Genomic DNA, 17255 nt, shown 5'->3' with positions numbered 1-17255 from the left:
TGGCTTTTTGACAAATTGAGATATGATTTATATACCATAAAATGCACCCTTTAAAGTATACAGTTCACTAGTTTTTAGTCTATTCAGACTGTTTTGCAAACGTCGCCATTTACTAATTCTAAAAAGTTTGTATCACCCCCAAAAAGAATCTCCAAGCCCCTCAGCAGTCACTCCGTTCCCCCTTTCCCCAGTCCCTGAAAAGTACTCACCTACTCTCTGCCTCTATTTGCCTATTGTAGACATCTCAAACAAATGGAATTATATGGTATATGGGCTTTTGTAGGTGACTTCTTTCCCTTAAGATAATGTTTACAAAGTTCACCCATGTAGTGTGCGTCAGTACTTCATACCTTTTTAATTTTTTTTTTTTTTTTTTTTGAGATAGAGTCGCGCTCTGTCACCCAGACTGGAGTGCAGTGGCGTGATCTCAGCTCACTGCAACCTCCACCTCCTGGGTTCAACAGATTCTCTGCCTCAGCCTCCCAAGTAGCTGGGACTACAGGCAAGTGCCACCATGCCCAGGTAAATTTTTTAAAATTATTTTTAGTAGAGACAGGGTTTCACCATATTGTTCAGGCTGGTCTTGAACTCCTGACCTCAAGTGATTCGCCTGCCTCAGCTTCCCAAAATGCTGGGGTTATAGGGGTGAGCCACCACACCCAGCCCTGCCATCCTCTTTTTGCATTCCTAGAGCACAGGCTCTAGTGCATATTAGGGAATCAACATTTCTTGACCTCAGCAGCAAAGGTAGGCTATGGGATTCAAAAGATAAAATGATATCAGAAAGAATGTCAGCTTCATGGATTGAAAAAAAAACAAAGTATGCTTCATCATATAGCTATTGTAGGATCTGAACATAACCTGTAATGATTTTATTTTTGTTATCCTCATCCTACCCCCACCACCTCATTCCCAAAACCTTTTATGGTGATGGCAATACAAGGAAATAGTAAAACAATAGATAAGTATGGCACAGTAAGAACAAATGAAGTTTATATTAGAGTTACTATTATCATGGCCTTTCCTTGTTTCAGTAATAATCATGTTAACAAAATACTTAGAACTCTGTGTATATATACAGAATTCACACTAAGCAATTCCCTAATCCTGTAGAAAATACTCATTTGCTAAAGATCAGCCACTCATTTGGAGGGGAAGCATTGTGGCTCTCCATCTTCATGAGGAAATTACAGGGGAAAAAGGAAGGATAAAAGGATGTACAGAAGGAAAACAAAAACAGTTTTTCTTAATGCTGTTTTGATTCATGGATTCTTGAGAATCATTAAAACTATAGACCCATACTCCAGAAGAATGTCCATGTGCACAAAATATCACATGCCGTTTCAGGGATTTCATGGATCTCCTTTGTTAGCATTTATGAATCCTAGTTTAATGACCTTTCCCCAAAGGCAAAGCCTCAAACAACCACTTTTGTCAACTGCTTCTAATGTAATTGCTCAGAGGCATAAATATCACCTGAGCAGTTTTTAGTTGCTGACCTTTTTATTTATTCATATTTAACCAAGGTAAAGGGGTCTTTAAAGCTTGTTTTTTTTAGTTGCCTAAAATTTCAAATGTCATCACTGAAAAAGTTGCTACCACTTTTGAGTGTGACCCAGTTCTGTACAGTAAGCTTTGTATTTGAGAAAAGTCTGCACCATGACCTATAGTTCTCTGAACTTTTAGCAGAACAAACCTGTCCGTCTCGTAAATATGAAGAGAGGAAATCCTGGAAGCAAGGCCCCTGGATGACTCTAAAATTTATCGAATGCAGAGATGTAACCTGTTAAAACACAAGAGGATACTGCTCTCAGGTTAAAATGTCCTGCCTCCTCCATAGCCCCAAGCGGCCATCTCCTTCCAGCCAAAATGGATCTTCAACTCTTGATGCATGCTCTACTTTTTAAAAAATAAGTCAACTCATAATAACAATACCAATTTATTAAAATAGCAAGCAATTAGTGGCTCTTAAACAGGCTCAGGGACTCTTTAACATTAAGTAACCTAAGCCCATTTAATTTTAGGTCCCTTGCTCTAGTTTCAGAAACACTGCTGTTCACCTCAGGAAGGAGTTATTAAAATACCCCTTTGGTCACTAAGATAAAGAGCTAATAATGTTCCCTGAGTAGATGATGGAGAAGACGAAGGGAAATATGTCACAGGACACTGGGAAGGGCTTGGAAAGGTGAGCCGAGCAAGCCTGTACCTTGCCAGCAGGGCCCGGCGGCACACACAGCAGGAAAGCCCTTCCTGTTTCCAGGCAGGAACCCATTCCGGAAACTTCTTGGAGGCGGTGAGCCTTCTGTCATTTTGGCTTCTATCACTTAATGCCTATGCAGATTTAATTAAAAATTGCCACCAAGGAGCAAAAGAAAACAGTCCTGAAGTCCAGTTAGATAGTGGCTTTGTGTTTTCACGTCTCTCTTTTATCTACAAGTCTGCAAAACGTACAAGGCTGAATCTGCAGAGCCTAATATTGTGTCTGTCATAAAGTATTAAAGCTGTCCAATAAATACTTAAATGAGAAGTAGAGCTTATACTTTGTGCAAGAGATTATGTTTAGTGTGGGAGGAGTGTCGGGAAGTTGTGACAAAGAACCTCCTCCACAGCATCTCTGCTTTTAGGGAGCTTGTAATTTAAGGCAGAAGACTGTGTGATAAATTTGGACTGTAGTACAGATTAAAAGAAAAGGAATGAAGGCTTTCCAACTGGGAAATTTTTGAGGAATCTGGGGTGCTCCTTCTCCCAGGTGCTCCTTCTGTATTTAGTTTGCAATCAGTTTCCTGATGAAACTGTTTTTACCCAGAAATGAAAGACCTACCTAATTGTATTACTTCCTTAGAACATTAAACGACAGGCCTCCTTTAAGGCTTGACTTCCTACTTGGAGAATATCTTAAGGCAAGGAAGAAAAAGATCTAATGTCATTGTTTTACAAGGGAAGTCCTGAATCTTTTTGTCCACAAAGTTAATTGGAGAGGTGGGAAAACCATTACACAAGTTAACAATTTAAACGAATAAGTAGAAAATGTGAAAGGAGAAAAGCACCAGAGGCGATTAAGGAGACCAGGAAAGAGCAAATGGTTCGGGTCACTAAAATTTGAAAGAATCCACATTTAGAAACTGAAATGTTGAAATCTGCATGTGAAAGATGTCACTTTATCTCCTTAGCATTCAAACTAAGTTAATATCCCCTTGTCATCAGACACTACCTCTGCTACTGAAATTGGAGACCTGGCTGAGCTGAACTCTAATAACCTAACAACAATAGCAGAGGACTGGTTACATAAAAAAACCTTATTTCCCACATTCAGAAGCATTTGCTAGAAAACTCAAAAGGAACCAATGAGGTTAGTGATTAATCAACACTGATTCCCTTAATAGAGGCTCATTCACACACAGTGAAGCCAACAGATGTTTCAGTTCTTATCACGAGCATCACTTTCACTTCAAAGCTGGTTCTGTGAAATAAAACAACTTGACAACTTACTTAGAGTAGGCCATTCTTGTGATAACTTGAACAAACTAGAGGGGAGTTGAGAGCATAGATTTATACAGCTTCCCCCCATGTTACCCAACTTGTCCTATCTTGGGGGGAAAAAGTACCTTTGTATTATTGGGTTGGGGTGGAGGAGGACTTTCTAACCACCAGACTCTAGAGTCCAGCATATTAGGTTCAAATCTTTACACCATTATTTTACAACTGTGTGATCTTTAGCTACTTGTTGTATTCTTGAGACTTTGTGTTCTGCATCTGTAAAATGGGTTATAGAAAATATTAAACAGACAAAATTAAGGAATATAAAGTGCTCCGTGTTGGACCTAGCAGAAAGTAATTTCTCACCAAATGTTGCTGATGGTCATTTGTCGCTCTTAAAATAGATGCCACACATTCTGTGCACTTTATGTACAAGAAAACTTCTAAAACTCACACACAATTTACGTGTACTTGAAACAAAATTCTAGCAGGTCATGTTATCCTAGTTCACATAACAGGAGAGGAATACTTGCTATAGGAGGACAGACAGGAGCGTGAGTTTATAGCTGATGGCTGACAATGAACAGACATGGGAAAATATGAAAGAGCAAACAAGACACCACTAAAGCTGGGTGCCTCCCATGTTCAAGCGATTCTCCTGCCTCAGCCTCCTGAGTAGCTGGGATTACAGGTGCCTGCCACCAAGCCCAGCTAATTTTTGTAGTTTTAGTAGAGATGGGGTTTCACCATGTTGGCCAGGCTGGTCTCAAACTCCTGACCTCAGGTGATCCGCCCTCCTCGGCTTCCCAAAGTGCTGGGATGACAGGCGTGAGCCACTGTGCCCATCCTGGGTGGCCTTTGAAGTGTTTTAGGCCATCGCCAGCTTTTATCACTTGTAGCACTTAGTGCAGTAATTGATGTAAAAGCAGACTGAATCAATGTGATGGTGGAGTTGGCAAAAAACAATATGTATGAAGACAGAAAAATGTGTCAAGCATTTTAGCAATGTCTCCACAGAGTGGAAAAAAATTAAAATTTTAGTGTTAAAAGGGAAGATTTTGGTTATATGAAAACATTCTGCACACTTTGCCAAGGCATTATTTTTCTAATAGCTCACCAGTTGTAAGCAAGTCTTCAGCAGCAAACCCCAGCCTCAAATACAGGCTGTAAGCTTATTTCGGATACTATGAGCCTTATAAAAATATTTGGAAAGATATGTTAGATGTAATTGTGGGCTTGAATAACACTGAAATTTGATTAGTTTCTTAGAACTAATAGTTATTGAGCACCGCCTGTCCCAAGCAAAATTCCAAGCACTTAACTCATTTCACCCTAATATCAGTGCAAGAAAGGGATATCCTTATCCTTCATTTCATGGATAGGAAAACTGGGGCACAAGGAGGTTAAGCAACTCATCCAAGGTCACACAGCTAGTAAATGGATTTTAAATAGGGTAGCCTTGTTCCTAACTCTCAACTACTGCCATAGTGGTAAGGTCCACCTTCAAAGGAGTAATTTTAATTGCACTAGGAGAGTGTTACCATTAAGAAAGATGTGTTAATATAAAACACATTTTTTAAATGTTTGTAGAGCCCTAAAAATTCTTACTAATTTTTATAAATTAGCTGATACAGTCTATATGTACATTTTGTTGACAGTTGCTGATAAAAAGATCAGTGAGCCTCAATGTAACTTCAATGAAGTACAGAAAGTTGAACATACAAGGCCATTTGGATGCAAATCAGTAAAATAAACAGCAAAAACGTGACTATCAAAAAATGTTAAGGTCTTCAGTGTTTTCTACTTGATCATGAACTAGTCCTTTCTTCACGTCAAAATGTTTTATGTGCTACCCTGCATATCATGTATATTTTCTTAAATGAAAATCATTAGGGTTTGTCAGCTTAAGCAAGAGCTTTTGTATTTATACCAAAATAGATCTCTGAAACTTTCTTTCACCATGAGAGAAAGAATGCTCCCCCAGGATACAGCAGATCACGTTTTATGGCAGGCTGTTTCATAGTTTATCACATCTCCCCAGCAGGGACCAAACCAGTAAAATAAAGCTTAAATGCGATGAGTGGACTTACGTGTTTATCTTTATGGCAGGGTTACTGCATGAGTTACTTTCTATTATGCGTTTCTCCCATCTGTGTTTTTGATGATGCACCCAATTGATGTAATGGTACCAAATGGCCCCTTAATGGTTTTTCCCTAAGAATTAGTGAATTATAATCCTCCTCTTTCCAAAAGTAACTGCCATCCAAATCCTGGGTCTACTAGGATTTATTGCATGCACAGCATTCTTAGCCACTGATTTGGGGGCCTGCCAAACGCTTACTCAGTACTCTAATATGTTAAGAAGGAAGCATTATAGGTCTCTTAAAAGTAGTGGAAGCTCCAGCAGACCAGACGCCCACCATTCAACATATTTATCAACTGACAGCATAACAGAAATAAACCTGGAAACTTCTTTTACACACAGACTTCTAAACCAAGCATTGTAAATCATGCAGATATATGCTTAGGTTGGGCTTTCCCCATCCCCCTAATTGAGCAACATTTATTGAAGAGACTGCCTGCAAAGGTATGTGCATGATTAAGGGGATCTGACAAGATACGGTGAAATACTGGGTGCTGGCAACAGCTTGGAGACATTCCTGCATCCTGAAGGAGCCAGAGGAGGGTCGAGTTACCAACCTAGAGAAAGAGAGAACTTCAAAGCCAAGGAATGCAGCCACCAGCAGAAAAGGAGCCGGAGAGATAAATACCTGGACCTCACTGTCTGCTGGTACAATCTGTTGCATGGCGTTTTGTGAACTATAGGATTATTTACAGAAAGTTACCAGTTGAACAGCATAGTATGTTCACTTGGGCAATTCGATGTGTTAGTTTCTTCTATCATCTAAGCCTGTATCTGAGAGCAGCCAAGGAGCATTAGTAAGCTACATGAATGCCGACCTCGGTCAAGTGGGGTAATGCTTCAGGAACACAGCTGCAATAGGCTTGCATTCCAAGATACACGGACTGGCATGTTTGTAACATTGCAACAAAGTGATCGCTCTGAAGGGGTGTAAAGGAAAGGGAACTCTCATTTCACCACATAATCAAGAAGAGGTTTCTGCTAAACATAGGTTTGAGTCCTGGCTGTACATTTACTAGCTTTCATTCATTCATTTGATGAAATTTATTAAGTGTTTGCTCTATGCTGACATCATTGTTCCAGGCATTAAGGATAGAGGAGTGAGAAAACAAGATGCCTACCTTTAACGTGAGGAGATGGCTGATGTTTGCACACAAGCAAGATAAATTCAGATGATGACAAGTAAAATGAGGGGGAAGGTCAAGGGAGTGTCTAGGGTGGTGACGTTTGAACTGAGACTTTAACCTTGTTGTTTCATACTTTGAGAGGATTGGGGTTGGGGTGGCAGGTGGTGGGCAGAGCAGTGAGTTGGGAAGGGCAAAGAGTGGTAACAGATGAAGTCTATATCCTTAAAGTAATGTGAAGACATTGGAGAGTTTTAAGAAAAGAGAAATAATTTGATTTAGGTATTTGAGATCCCTCTGACGGCTCTGTAGAGCTTGGATTGTCAAGAGGTGAGACTGGAAGCAGGACACTAAATTTAGATGGCTTAGCCTAGGATGGAGGCAGTGGAAATAGAGAAAAGTCTAGGGATATAGTACATATATATAAGGTCCCCTCATTTTCCTGAGATTTTTATTATTCATTTTAGAAAGTGTCTTGCTCTGTCACCAGGCTGGAGTTAGTGGTGTGATTATAGCTCACTGTAGCCTTGAACTCCTGGGCTCAAGTGATTGTCCTGCCTCAGCCTCCCCAGTAGCTGGTACTACAGGCTCACACCACTGCACCCAGCTTAGTTTTAATTTTTTTCTCAAGCTGAGATCTCTTCTGTTGCCCAGGCTGGTCTCAAACTCCTGGCCTCCCGCAGTCCTCCCACCTCAGCCTCCCAAAGTGCTGGGATTATAGGCATGAGCCACCACATCTGGTTAAAATATTTTATTTGCTAACTGCAGTAAACCTGTAGAGATGTGGATGAAAATAGTCAATATTCAGTGGCTTTTAAAATTTATTATTTTTAGTTAAACATATTTAGATTCATTATTCAATTAGAAACATTGCTTTTTAATTCATATTTCATTTTAAATTTGTATTTAGTCTTTCTCATCTCTAGAGCTACCTTTTAACTTATCTGACTTTTCCAGGGAAGATAGTCTTCCCTTCCACTCAATATGTGTGAGATAAAGCTATTTTGAATCCATGTCTGGTGCTCTCATTGGACATCTTCTCAAGCCTACAGTACTGTGAGGGTATGAGATAAGTTATAATGAGACCTCAAAATTCAGAGGTTAAAACTAGACACTTGTTTATTTGTATCTTGCAAAATAGCACCTGGGTGTTTGGGTGATCCAGGCTTATAGGCAACTGTGCCCCCAAAACACTTGGCTTCTCCTGTGGGACCCGATTGGCTGTCATATATCAGGCGGAAGGATGGGGAGAGGGACGGGGAGAGGGCACTGACTTGGTTATTTTAAGGTCAGGATAAAGAAGTGGCACATTTTATTTCCAATTATAGCCAGGACATCATATTCAAATGAGTCCTTATTATGGAAAATGAGAATAGAGAGGGACATTAGTGTACAACTAGCAAACAGGCTGTCACAAGCTCCATGGGAGCTGGATAGCATGGGACAGCTGTTTTTTCCATATACTCATATATGTCTTTTATACATATATGTCTTGTATACATATATGAGTATCCTTCATTATCCAAAGCTATTCAGTTCCTAGGTTCAGATAGCAAAAAGGGGATATAGGTTTTTGTGATTGCCACGACTTAACCACTGACTGTGTTCCTATTTAAAATGATCATTAAAAGGCTGGAGGAGTCATACCGTAGGAATAATTACAAAATATGTTTGTGAATTTCTTTGTCTCTTCCATTTTAAACAATCCCATCAGTCGAACCTCCAAAGGGAGCCAAAACTAGCACTGATTGCAGCCAATTCAGAACGATATGTCTTTTGCAAATGGTACTTTTTGTTCAAAGAAGGTAATTATGAGAGAGCCCTGTAATAAGAGGCTTTGAAAGGACTCTAATGTAAGGGGATTTCTTCTTTTCTGAGAGGTAATTGCAGGAGAAGGAGTTCTTCACCTTATATTTAGACATTGAGGTAAGGTGGACTAGGTCACTCGCAGAGCAGCAGGGGGAGTTTATTTGGTAACATAAGGATATATCCTCTCTTTTTCTTTAACTGTAATATGAGAGGACAATAATATGTAGCTTCTTTGCATTATTGTGAAAATCATGAAAGGTGTTAATATGTAGCGGAATATATGCATCACATAAATACTACGCAACACCGAGGTAAACATGCACATCTTCCATCTTTGCAAGAATCGGTGTTGGCATGTGGCAGTGAGCTGTGTTTGTAGTGACAGTATTTGCCTGGTATACAGTATGTGCTCAATAAATGATCACTTTTATTATTGTTATAAAATGGGAAACGAGAAAAGTTTACAAATAGCACAACTTTAGGCATTTGAATGTCCACTCATCATTGCATCTGCATTGGTCCTATTTTGTCATGGATGCCTTCTTCATAAGAATTATTCTGAAATAATAGAGAGCTTTGGTGGAATCTTACTAAACATATTTTTCTGAGCAAACTTCTATTTAGAGGGACTTTGCCTTAAATTGTCCCAGAGAGCCCTGTCTTCCATTTTCTTTCCTCAGAGTAACCAGGCTTCCCTGTTCCTCTCTCTGGCAGTGCTTTGAACTGTCATGCATATTTAAATAGCTGGAATTCATAGAATACACCAAGCATTTTTCTAAAAAATGTTGTGTTTGCCATATAATTTAGGGCTATGTGGAGTTTTGATATAATTTCTTGCTTGCCCATTGGGATATTATAATCAATGTGGAAAGATTCTTTATGTTTTGCTCCAATATCGTCCAGGGATTCATCTTGACTGTTTTGTAGGCATTTACTTCTATTTAACAATTTGGTATTTCTTCAAATGCTTTGTGTCCATTCATGAGGGCGATGGTTTCATTGGAAACACTGCAGTCACCAGGGAGAAGGCCCAGTGCTCTTCCCTGATAGGCTGGCTTTCCCTCTGCCTCCTGTTGCTATGGTGCCAGCAGAGTAACTTCCTTGCCCTGCACATGCAAAAGGCTCAGTCTCCATGGATACTCCACTGTGAGACTGTACTGTACTGAGAGATGAGCTGCACACACTGTATTTCTGCAAAAGACATACCCTAGCCTGTGGTGGGAGGCTGTTTGCAGAGGCAACGTTTGCCATGAAAGTCTACGGAGCTTACTTTCTAAGTAAGTAGTATTAGTCACAGTAAGTAAATAATTATATTGGATCACAGAGGCTATGCTCTGTGTGTGTGTGTGTGTGTGTGTGTGTGTAAGATAGTTGTGGTAGGCCAAAATGTAGCCTAACAACAAGTTTTCATCTCCACCTCTCAGATATTCTGAATGCAGGTCTATAACTAAACTTTTAAAGATAAACACATGTGTTGTTTTAAATACTCTTTGTCATTTATGAGTCTATTTGTGCAATTGTGAGTCAATTTGATGCCAAAATAAAAAACACCGACCACTGGCAATTACATTTAGAATGCTCTTCTAACCATGAGCATTGCATGTTACATTTGTAAATGCAAAGCCTGGCCTTACCAGTAGTGTGCTAAGGGAATAGATGAATACAGCCACAATTAATGCTAATTGGCACTGCACAGTTTGAAATGGGCCTCTGTGTAGGCTGAAACACGATGTATTTATTACCAAGAGAGAGCTTGCTCATGCTCATGTGATTTGGAAAGGGAATACCCATGTCTGCCTGATTACCATGAAAATTACTCAAAGCACATCTCTCTGACCAGTTTTAATTTACTTTTCTCACATGGCATCCAGTTGAAATTCTGACACAGTTAATGTTCATGGAATTGGGATGTGGAATATTTTTATTTTTATTATTAAGTGAGCTAACACTTCCTCTTTACTGTACATTCCAAGAGCATAAAGGTTGAGTTTGCAGTACTATAAAACACATGAGTCATCTTAAAGTACTTTTCATCTGCTGGGCAAATGATTAATGCCTGTGGTGTTAGAATTAATTAGTAGAAACAAAAGAAAGACTATATTTATGGTAACTCCAACTTTAGTTTGGTAACTTTAAAATTGTGTAAACTTAAGATATTTAGATTGTTCACGTAGATAGCTAACATCTGGCAACTCTAAACAAAAAACAAAATATATACTATATTAGTATAAAAGAAATTCATCTTTAATCATATAAAAAGTGAGCACAGCATTATGCTAGATTGTTATTTTTTTTTTTTTACTTTTCTGTACTCATGACTACTTAGGCAAAGGACAAACTGTTTTTATGTCATCTTTTCCAACGGTTAGTCATGACTCAATTTTAATTGCCCAGAATGGTGAAAAGGTACCACCCTTTGAGAATGTGAATGTACCAAGGACTATTCTGTCCCTAGCTTTGTCACTGGAGTCAAGCTTTAGGTGATTAATTCAATATTTCATAAATATAATTTCTCACAGTACATGGAACAGCAGACAAACATGGGTGTGTGAGAAATTCTATAGAGATCATGATTTTGGAGCCCTGGAAACCATGTGAATGACATTTTCTCCAAACTTTTACTGCATTAACAGTATAAGGCCCCGTGTCCCTTTCTCAGTGTATCTGCAATGAAGTTCCGTTTCCATTTCTAAAAACCAGCATAGTATGAGATTTTTTTTAACCTCAAAATACCTGAATCACTCCTGTAAAACTTTTCTTTCATCTATGTAGTGGAGATAGTAAGAGTACCCTTCACACAAGGCTGCTTTGAAGATTCAATGAAATAATCAATGGCATATGGCATACAAAAAATATTAGCTTCTATTGTATTATGATTACTATAAACCTCATTATCATCATTTTTACAATGCCTTGTAGTCAATGGAGGCATTATCTAATCGTTCGAACAATTCTTTGTTTCAATTCTATTCAGCCTATCAGATTTCTTATCAAATACTTACTAAGAATCTACAAGGTGCTTGACATTTTGATGGGAATTGTGGGATTTTATGTACATGAGAATGTAGCTAACAAAAAGTGAAATATACAGTAGTGGTTTTTTTCTCTTCAAATGTGTGGCTTTGTTGTTTTGCTAAAGAACTATATGTGTGTGTATACACACACACACATATATATGTATATTTATATACATATATATATAAAATATATATATATTTGTGTTGCCATTAGCAAAATGGATATGTAAGATACCACAATAAATATGTAATATAAAAGGGACTGAGCCATAGCATAAATCTAGTTAACATTTATAACTTGAATTTGAAGTGTCATGCTTAAAATCTAAGTTCAAATATGAAGTTTGCTTGTTTTCCTGAAAGGATTTCCATGACGTAGTTTGGAAAAGAAAAAAGAATTTCATTTTTCATTAAGTTCAAAGTTTGAGGAATGATGGGAGGGGAGGAAATGGGAAATGATTGATTAATCTGTATCAAAATAGGCCCCATGCTGGGATTTTTCCTTTTGGACCAATTCTCTGTGACTTCTGAGCCAAAAAAATACATAAAATCAATGCCATATGTGCTGAGCCTGCTGGTGCTTATTTTAAAACGCATGAAGAGTTGACCCAGATTATATTTTGCAGCTTTATTTTTATTTTAATGCCACTTTAATTTCTACTTCTTCCTGGCATATTCTCTTCTTTCCTTCTGTTTTCCCTGGAAAGAACGTGGCATGTGCACCAAGGACTATACCAACTCACTTGAATGAAAAGAACTGGGGGTGACATTTGTAGGATGTAGTTTAAAATGAGGTCTTGAGAGACTGGGAACTTGGAATCAATGTATGTTCATACATGCTGAATATGTTTAGCTAAACATAATTTCAGATGCAATATAACTCAGATGGTCTAACTAGAATAAGCCTTCTATTTTAAAGTTTGAATGGAACAATTAAATCCTTAGCAACATCCCCGCTAGCATGGTGACCTTTTACTTACATTCTGCTACTCTGTGAACAAAATAATGCCCCACTTTCTATTCCATTGTTATTAGTCATGCATGCACATGCTCTGATGGTGCTCAATTTGTCAGTTGTTTGTTAGGTACTTGGTGCTGCTGTCATGATTTTCGGGTCATATCTGGGAGCTTTCTGAAGTCTCAGTTAACATTTCTATTTGTTGCTTCCTTTTCCATCAGGAGAGACTGTGGCACTTTCAGAGGAAGGGATGCTACCTTGTCTTACATGGCGGCAACATTATTCAGGGAAACTGGATCTTCCTGAGGGTTTGGCTTCTCGTATTCACCTTTGCGGTTGAGATAGACAGGCTCTGCGAGCCCCTGCCAGAAAGGTCTGATTTCTGCCGAGACTACTGGCGGGCCTGACTGTTCTTGAAAGATGAAGGCTATGCCTGAATTTGATACTGGGTTTCTGCCTGACATCCAGTGCCTTTTCCCTCATCGTTAGAGGAAGAAGTGATAAATCCAAGCCATGGGGTTAGAAGCATTAGTGCATACAGGGCAATCATCTAGAACCTGCAGATTGTGCCATAGCCTCCTATCCTGCTCAGCCCAGAGAAACAGGGACAGTAAAGGGATTTTGCCCATGCAACACTGGGTCATTCTTGAAGTTTGGAAAAGATTCTCCCGTTTAGCATTTCAACCCTTCCTTTTCTTCTCAGTCTCAGCCACGATTTAACAGAACTGAACCTGGTAATGCTAATCATTTTTTTTTAAAATGAGTGTTTATTAATGTGCTAGGCACTGACGCAGGCACTGGGTCAGTAATAGTAAACCAGGGGATCCCTGTACATTGTGATACATTTCAGGAGGAAGCACAGTGTCCAGTGGGAGCCCAGAGGACAATGATGTCATCCAGACTGTGGGGTCTGGGAAGGGTCCCAGGAAATGTAATGCAATCTTGATACTTACAAAGGGTAAAACTATATTTTTAAGGCAAAGACACTTAGAGATTTGAATGTCACATGCAATTGTTGTTAACTTAAATACTATGTATGACCTTAGAGGTGGTGTTTTTTTTTAATTCTAGTATTATGATCACCATGTTATATTTAATAATAATTTTTTAGATGGCTCTCTACTAGGATGTGAACCTTTCTAGGAATAAGATCATATTTTCTTTTTTGTTCTTTCATTTTTTCTTTTCTTTCCTTCTCTCTTTCTTTATTTCTCTCTCTCTGATAATCATTGTGTTAACTTTTGTTTTAAATTCATTTTTGCTGCTTCCCTTCTTTATTTTTAAATATTATATATAATGTGATGCCTAAGGAAAATGTATGTGACCTATGTGTGACCTGGGTAGAATAATAATAAAACAAAACTTGTGATTTCACCTTCCACTTTAAGAGTTGCCACCAGGGAAGCTGCCTGCACACTCCTCCCAGATCCTATTCTCTGGCTTCCCCAGGGGTAACCACTGTACTGAAATGTGTGTTTTAACATTTCCTTGCACGTTAAAAATAATGTTACCACCTTAGATATGTACTCTTTAAAATGTGTTGGGGTGGGTATTTTCAAAACGACTATTTCCAAAGCCTACTTATTCCCTTCTTTTTGCTGCCATGCAAACATTCTCTGATGGTCTTAAAAAGAGTGGTCTTGATTTATTTTTCGTAATGCTCTGCTTTGCTTTTCCATTTTATTTTGGTTTTTCACAGAACATTGTGGGCTGGAGAGGGAAGGGGTGGAGAAAGTAGAGAACACTGAGTACACTTGAATTTAAAAGTTAACTTGTGTGTGGGGGTTGGGTGGGGCAGAGTAGCTGGGCAAATGAAGGGTTGGCCTGGGAACATGTGCTTTGTGCCAGACGTCACTGAGAGTGAGATCCTGGGGAAGGCTCCACTAAACGAGTCCAAGGAAATGCAGAGCATAATTTGTGTGCAGAGCATAATCCAATCGTGAGTATGCTTCATTCATTTTAAGTGCTATAAACCACACCAGGATTTGTAGAAAATGTTTTTGGAAGGATAAGTGGGAGTTCAAAAACATTTTGTTCAGAAGCTTGAGAGTTAGAATAATTTTCAATTGATAGACAATGGCATGAGGTGAAATGTTGTTGCTTGCTGCTGGAGACAGAGCACTTTGCCTCTCGTCAGCTTCTGCCCCAGCTCGAGCAGGAAGACAGAAGTAGGAGCAAGGCATCCCAGGTGCGTGTCCTCTCCTGGGGCGGACCCTGGGCTCTGTGGTCCTTGAACAGGTGTCCCAGGGTAGCCATGCAGGAGCTGTTCCGCCTGCTTTCCACTGAGCACATCACCTGATCCAGACACTTTCTGTTGTGCTGCCAGGACTTATCTTGGAAATATCTTCTTGTGACTTCATTATTCTGTTTTTCTCTTTCTCACTTGAGTTCCTTGAACACGTGTCAGAGTTAAAAACAACCCTACTAGGCCTTCCATTTCTCCATTTGCTTTTGTTGTCACACTCCCTACAGATGCCAGACATTGTCTGAATTTACCCAGCTCATTTGTTTTATTGTATTGACAATTGTGCTTGCAAACAGAATTTACATTAAACATTACACAGGGGCGTGTAATCCCAGCACTTTGGGAGGCTGGAGTGGGTGGATCACTTGAGGTCAGGACTTCCAGACCAGCCTGGTGAAACCCGTCTCTACTAAAAATGCAAAAATTAGCTGAGTGTGGTGGTGTGCTCCTGTAGTCCCAGTTGCTTGGGAGGCTGAGGCAGGAGGATTGCTTGAGCCTGGGAGGCAGAGGTTGTAGAGAGCCAAGTTCTAGCCACTGCCCTCCAGCCTGGGTGACAGGAGTGAAACCCTGTCAAAGAAAGAAAAAAAGCCGGGTGCGGTGGCTCAAGCCTGTAATCCCAGCACTTTGGGAGGCCGAGGCGGGTGGATCACGAGGTCAAGAGATCGAGACCATCCTGGTCAACATGGTGAAACCCTGTCTCTACTAAAAATACAAAATTAGCTGGGCATGGTGGCGCATGCCTGTAATCCCAGCTACTCAGGGGCTGAGGGAGGAGAATTGCCTGAAACCAGGAGGCGGAGGTTGCGATGAGCTGAGATTGCGCCATTGCACTCCAGCCTGGGTAACAAAAGCAAAACTCCGTCTCAAAAAAAAAAAAAAAAAAAGACAGAAACCATACACAGAGGGTAAATCTAAAATCTAGCATTGATCTTGGAGTACCTCAATCCATTCTTATCAGATTATATAATTTTTTACAAATTCTTCAGGCAATATATGAGACATTCTTTCATTTGATTGAGATATTTCTGATTTTGTTTGCTTTTCCAAATATACAAATCTCCATTCGATTGTTCTTCTATGTGGGTAGCACTGTAGTCAAGCATATAGCAGAAGAATAAACGTGTTTTTTAATGTTTAACTTCATCCTTTTTCTATTTTTAGTCATTTTGTTCACCTGGGGTGTCAAATGATTTTGAACCTAACAGTTCACAGTTAATTTTGTGAACCTAAGAGCTACCTGGAAAGTGTCTCCTTGTTCAGGGTTCCTTCTTCCTTACCTTATGACCCATCTCCAAACTGTAACAGTCACCTGAATTCCCCGTCAGCCTCCAGTCTCTCCTTCAGATATTGGTGTTGTGTTTTCTTCATAAAGCATCACTGTTCATGTTACCACCCCAAACAAAACTCATCATGGCTCTCTCTTGCCTTCAGTATGTCATGGTTCCCTCTTGCCTGTAGCATAGTTTTTACATTTTTCAACTCTCTGGTTACAACTCACCTCTTTGACTGCATTTCCTCATTTGATCACTATATTCTAGCCAAACAAGGGATTTCATATATGTGTGTATATATATATGTGCATACTAAACATGCCCTGTGTTTTTCTTCCTCTGTGTTTTAGTTCATTTGAGCTCTTTCATCCAAGGTCAACTCCTGTCCATGACCCCAACACTATATTCCTGGTATATCAGGCCCATCTCAAGTGTCATCTCTCCCATAACATATTCCCCTGCCCTCATGCCTTCATCCTAGCTAAGAGGATTTCTTCCCCCTCTGTGTTCTCTGGGTGCCCTCCCTGTCTGTTTTCACTCATTGTATTCTGCCTTATATCCTGGTTGTTTGTCTGGATAGCCCAACTCCTCCTAGGAAACTCTTGAGCATTTGAACTGTGTTTCTCCATGTCTCCCACATCCAGTGCCTTAGCTTAGGAAGTGTTTAACGCATACTTGAGATGGACTAGATTGAACTCTGTTGTCTTGGTTCCCTTTTCTTAGGTCTTTGTGAATTCTGATCACAAGGATCAAGCAAGAGTGATGTCAGATAAGCCAGCTCTGCTGCTTACTAGCTCTATGATTTGAGGAGAGTCTCAGCATCACTCAGAACTTTGGTTTCCTGGTGTTTACCTGGTATGTCTTTGGGAGGAAGGATTAAAGGAAATAGCAGCTGTAGAGTTCTTGAGAGAGTAAGCTCTGAGTCCACAGTGGCTAGTGGCATTATTATCTGACACTGTCATCCATTGCATTAGTTATCCCTCCAAGGCTTTGTGTAATCAGGAGTCTGCCGTCAACACCATACCATCCATGATTTCATTCATGTCATTAATAAAGCATGTTAAATAGGATATGGATGACATCAGGGCCAGGTGATGTGTTACTAGAGATTTCCCTGGAGGTTGACAGACAGTCTATTCGTCAACATCCCGTGGGTACTGAACTGTGCTATCACCCAGTGCACACATGTCAACCTTGTTCATAAAAGTATC

At 39.6% G+C, this 17255-nt stretch overlaps 1 protein-coding gene across 5 annotated transcripts in view; it reads left to right on the top strand.

Annotated features, from left to right (window-relative positions):
• The window catches only part of SYBU (syntabulin), a 75565-nt gene that overhangs the window by 31483 nt on the left and 26827 nt on the right, over positions 1-17255 (top strand). The window contains exon 1 of one of the 5 annotated variants that reach the window (XM_064384534.1): positions 14364-14467. The exons of the other annotated variants lie outside the window; for them this stretch is intronic. The gene's annotated coding sequence lies outside the window, so the exon portion shown is untranslated. Of the gene's footprint in view, positions 1-14363; positions 14468-17255 lie in introns of those variants that run through there. 5 annotated transcript variants of the gene reach the window in all.

The sequence above is a fragment of the Aotus nancymaae genome, unplaced genomic scaffold (assembly GCF_030222135.1).
Source record: "Aotus nancymaae isolate 86718 unplaced genomic scaffold, 86718_ANA_hifiasm-v0.15.2.pri h1tg000036l, whole genome shotgun sequence".
Lineage (NCBI taxonomy): Eukaryota > Metazoa > Chordata > Mammalia > Primates > Aotidae > Aotus > Aotus nancymaae.
Note: the sequence above shows the minus strand (reverse complement) of the source record. Positions and strands in the feature narration are given on the sequence as shown.